The sequence below is a fragment of the Marmota marmota genome, unplaced genomic scaffold (assembly GCF_001458135.2).
Source record: "Marmota marmota marmota unplaced genomic scaffold, marMar, whole genome shotgun sequence".
Taxonomy (NCBI): domain Eukaryota; kingdom Metazoa; phylum Chordata; class Mammalia; order Rodentia; family Sciuridae; genus Marmota; species Marmota marmota.
In genome coordinates, this window is record NW_025999900.1 from 44091476 (window position 1) to 44096921 (window position 5446).

Genomic DNA, 5446 nt, shown 5'->3' on the forward strand with positions numbered 1-5446 from the left:
CTCCCCCCGCCCCCTCCACCTGGCTGTGGAAGGAAGCGCTTGGGGCAGAGCACAAGGAAGACCCCCTCCAGGCTCCCTGGGTGTGACATGGTGGGGCCAATGAGCGCCACCAACCCCACTGCTCACCTTTCCTAGATTGGGTTTAATGTGCCTCCTCTGTGACCTCTTCTCACACCTGTGTGCTGTAGTGTCCTTTCAGCCAGGCCTTCCTCACTTCCCTTCTAGAATGGGCTTGAAAGAAAGGGACACATCTTGTTCCCTTCTGCACTCACGACCTGGTGGAGAACTCAGGAAAGAATGAGTGGGGGCCGCGGAAGTCGAGGGGTTGGAGAGATTGCTGAGACCAGGGGTGATCTGAGAAGGTCCCCCATAAAGGGAGGAAGAGAGGGGCCACAGGAAGCCAAGATCTTTGAGGACAAGGGACCATCAGCCTGCTGTGGGGGGGGGGGAAGGCAGGATAAGGGGTCCTGGAGACAGGAGGACCTCCCCTTGGCCCAGCCTCTGTCCCTGGAATGAGTTGAGAGCTCAGATACCAACGGGAACTGGGAGCCAGGTGAGGACACAGGCCTCAGCTTCAGACCTCACCACTGCTAGCTGGGTGACCCTGGGCAGGCTGCTTGCCTAAGCTGGGCCTCAGTGACCTGTTTGTAAAATGGGGACCATTGACACCCATGCCCTGGCAGGGTGTAGGGTTGGCTGAGATGATGGCTGCAAACGCGCTTTGTCACCTGGAAGAAATCACATACCAGGCCCTCAGTCGGGCGCCTCAGAGATGGCCCAGAGGTCAAGCCCAGGGCAGAACCTCCATCCCAACCCAGGAGGTTCCTGCTTCTCGTTTCCTTCCCCATGGGAGTCCAGGCATGGACCTCCCCAAGTCAAAACAGGGGCTCAATGGCCACCATCACCCACAGACCTCTTGGTGCTGAGCAGGAGGCAGGAGACTGGCCTCTATCAGCCTGGTGAGAGCTGTGTTGGGGAGGCCACCAAGCCCCCTCTGATCACGGAGCTGGGTCCTGTTGCTGTGGTCAGCGCTGTGCCTCAGCTGCCTGGGGAATGGTTAAGACCAGCCTCTGGCATTTGGGCAGACCTCCAGGGGCCTGGTGGCCACCTTGGCCCTGATGGTGCAAGGTTAAGCTCCGTCTCCCTGCACCTGGCCCCGTGGGTCCCTGAGGTGGGGAGGAGGTGGCTTCCGAATCAGGCCTTGGTCTCTCAGAGTAGGCAGGCTGCACAGAGGCGACTGCCACAGGGAGGGCCCTGCACCCCACCCAGAGGCAGATCTGCTGGTCCGAGTAAGGACACTTGAGGGAGGTGGGGACTGGATGGAGAAGGGAGGAGGAAAGCTGATTATACGTGTGCCTAGAAATATCAAGCCTTCCTTCAAAAACAGGCTCTCTTTCCAATTAAATACAATAATACACTTTCATATTAGTTTTTCAAATTCAGAAAAAAATTTAAAAACTGTTGAAAGAACATGGTATAATTTTAGATTTTAAATTTTTTTCTTTATTCCTTTTACATTTTTTTAAAAAGCAAGCAAGATCATGTAGTTTAACAGCACCACATCTTGCTGTTTTGCTTACTGTCTTGCCCATATAATACAAGGGGGGTGTCACTCCTTCTCCCAGTGTGTCCCTGGGTCACTGCCCAGCTCCCTGGTGTCCTTGAGGTCTCTCTACTTCCTGTCCCCAGCGTTTGGGCACTGTCATGGTTGTGCATGGCCTCAGAGCCATGGGCAGAGGGCACAGCAGGCAGGGTCTAGAGGACAAGAGGAGGACAGGAACCCTGACATTGTCCCAGAGGTGAGACGGGTGGGGTGGGGAAGAAGCCGGCTCCCTCAGCTTCCAGCCTCGGCCCTAGTGGCCACCACAGTCCAGCCCTCGGCCATGTGGGGCTGAGAGGCCCTTATAGTATAGATCAGGAGCCCACCTTCCTGTACCCAGAATGCACCTCTGGAGTAGGCAGAGGTGCTGTCCCCGTTGTGCCTTCAGGGCCATGTGACGTAGTTGAGCCAGACACATAGATTCCAGCCCTGCCTCCATTCCATTCCAGCTGGGTGACTTCAGGTCGGTTACTTCACTTCTTTGAGCCTCACTTTCTCTACCTGTAAAATGGGGATTGGGATTCCCGCTTCTTAGGCTACTGCCACGTACATTACTTGTGAGGATAAATGATGTTCAGTAGGATGACCATAAGAAGGTACTGGGCCACACCTGGCCCATCACGAATGTCCACCTCCTCTCCTTCCCCTTTCTTCTGAGAGCCTCTCAGGATCTGCACCCACTCAAGCCTGGAGCGTGGTTCCATTTTCTCAGCCAGAATGTTCTTTTCTTTACTATGTAGACTGGAGCCTGGGAGATTCATAGCTGTCTGTGGGCATTGGTGTTCTGTGCCTCGAGGACATTACATGTCACAGTGATCCAGAGGTGGCCGTGGAGTCAGTGCCCCTGGACTCAGCCCCTCCTCCCCTGCCCACCAGGTCCTTGACCTCACAAGTTTCTTAACTTCTCTGGTCTAAGATTCCTCCTCCATTAGATGCAAGAATAGTAGAATCTACCTGGTCTTTGCATAGGAAACAAAACCATTCTAAGAATTTTAAGCAAAACCAAAATGTAATACATGAAAATTACATGCTTTCAAAATCACCTGGAGGTCAGAATCTGGGTCTTCAGAACAGTGACAAGCCACTCCTCACCCCATCAGGAGGCCATTCCTGGAACCACAGAGCTCACACCTGCAACCCAGGGACAGAAAACTTCTGTGACTTTAGTCACAATTGCTTCTCATGTCCCCACTCCCGGGGAGCAGAGCCTGGGCACTGAGTGCCACAGAGAACTTCCTCCTTGTTAGCAGAACACAGCCCGAGCCCGAGCCCCAAGAAGCTGGCCTCTTCCTCCTCCCCCTACCCCCCCACGTCAGTCTACCTCATGTCTCACTGATGGAACCCGACCTGTATGCAGAACCCCAGGGAATGTTAGAAAAGTAGCTCTCTGATTTCCAGCTTTGCAGTAGGAAGTCACACTAGAAAGAGATGGCCACAGATGCTAAGGGCCGTCAGTCCTAACCAACACACAACCCGGGAGGTGTGTTCACCCAACATATTAAGAAGCTTGACTTAGTGCTTAGCACATAGGACTCACTCAGTAAATGTCAGCTGCCATTCTTATGCTTATAATGGAGCTACAGACACCAGTGAGCACTGCCTGGCCCTGCCCACAAGCTCTGGCGGAGAAGCCACTTCAGGAATGCCTTGGTCTGTGTGGCGCTGTCCACGGTGCTGAGTCTCCCGCTGGACCCAGGCTGGCTGCCTTGTTATTAACCAGCTCACACAGAGAGCCCTGCGGCAAGGGGGAAGCCCAGGCCTCTCACCCAGGCTTAGGCTTGGGAAGACATCTGGGGGCTTGTGATGGAAGGCTGGCCTCAACCCTAGGAAATGGGTCGCAATGCAATAGCTAACATTTGTGGTGCTCACAGTTTACCCAGCCAGTCTCCACGCACTCTCTCCTTTAAGCCTCAAAATCACCTGGGATAGGCAGAACAGACATGATGATATCCATGTTGTAGAAGAGAAGACTGAGAACCAGGAGGTTAAGTGGCAACTAGTAAATAATAGAACCAGATTTGTATCCAATCTCCTGACCCAAAATTGTGCTGCCTCCCTCCTCTCCAAGCTGTGATCTGGGGACAGAGATTTGGAAACCAGGAATGTGCTAGGGGTAGGCAAAAACTCAGGACTCAGGTACTCTCCACACACTCCACAAATGTGTGCAGATCACCCACATTTATTCCTTTCCATACTTGAATACGGGTCTGGATAAAGAGCCATGTTTCTGTCTCTCCTTGAGGCCTCTGTGCTCCCATGCTGGTCTCCGTGGGAAAACCATGGGAAGCTTAAGAAAAAACACGGTCCTTGCTGTCAAAGACCCCACAGGTTATTAGGGAACTGGCTGCATGGGGAAAATGAGAGTGAGTCATACCAGGAATTGGCAGCAAAAACCAAGTATGTAAAGAAGGAGGTGGAGACAAGGGGCTGGTGCCAAGAAGTGGCAAGGTTGGTGGCCTCTGCAATAATGGCAGAAATGCCAGAGCTGGGAGATCCCAGTGAAGAGCTGGACACCACAGTCAGCTCCCTCGGACCCAGAGCCAGTGCAGGGGATGGAAAGCGAGGGGAACAAAAGAACCAGTCTCCTGGCCTGCCCCACTGCAGCAGGGCTCAAGGGCACCAGGATGCCATTGTTTATGCCCACATCTCCCCATCCTTCCCTGTGTCCCCGCTTTCAGTGCTGGGCATCAAACCCAGGGCCTTGTGCACACCAGGCAGGTCCTCCACCACTGAGCTACGTCCCTGACCCCACCTTCTCACCTTATATAGAGTCAGTAAATTGGGGGGGGGGGATCTTTATAAACTCCTATATAGATGCACATAACCATTGAAATCTTAGGCTGGTGGTCCTCAGTCTTGGCTGCACCCAAGAACTGACTGAGGGGTCTCACTCTTAATGTCTGAGAGGAGTGAGTATCAGCTGATTCAGTGCCCCTGCCAGACTGAGGGGTCATAACAGCCCTGAGCACAGGGATCCAGAAAAGTCAAGTTCTCACCCCCAATACACCCTTCCCCAGCCTTAGGCAGGTCTCTGAGCTGCTGAGAATTCATTTTCTTCATATGTGAAGTTGGGCAGAGCTTGGCTGTGGAGCTTGGGGTCAGTTTGGAGCAAGGAAAGGGCTCACCGATACTTAGAGGATTCATGACCATCAATAAGGCAGGTGTGGGAGGCCATGAACCAGAACCTCTCAGGCCAGTACAGCTCCCAGCAGCCACGGGGAGTGTAAGCTGACGTCCTGGAGTTGAGGGGAAGGGGGAGCAGATCCAGAGAAGAGGAGGAGGCAGGGGGTGCCCTGGCCAGGAACTCCTGCTTGTGGAAGTCCAGAACCGCGGGAGATACTCCTTCTCATTGTTAACAAACAGATGACACTTCGTGGAGGATACTGAGAGGGCCAGATGGTCGGGGGGTGGAGCTCACCAGGCCCTGGGCAGTGCTGGGAGAAGACGCCTAATGGCCCTAGGTCCAGTCTGGATCCCTGGCTGGGCCCACCATGCTCCCACCGCGTGAAAGGTTGGGAAGGCTGTGCCCCTGAACCAGGCCTCAAGCCAGCTCTTCCCCTTCCTCTGCCCTCACCCAGCACTGCCTTGCAGCAGAGGCTCCAGGCTCCAGGGGGACAGCAAAGCTGCCTGGGTTTGAGGGTCAACTCCACCACTTCCTAGCACTATGACTTTGGCCTAGTTGTGTAGCCTTGTGGGCCTTAATTTTCTCCTTCATCTTGGGATGATTCTAGTGCCCTAGGATATTTATGATGATTAAGTGAAGTCATTTTTATTTTTATTTTTTCTTTCTTTTTTTTTTTTTTTGTACTCCGCTGCCTTTCCCATCCTCCACCCTCCCCCCCTCCC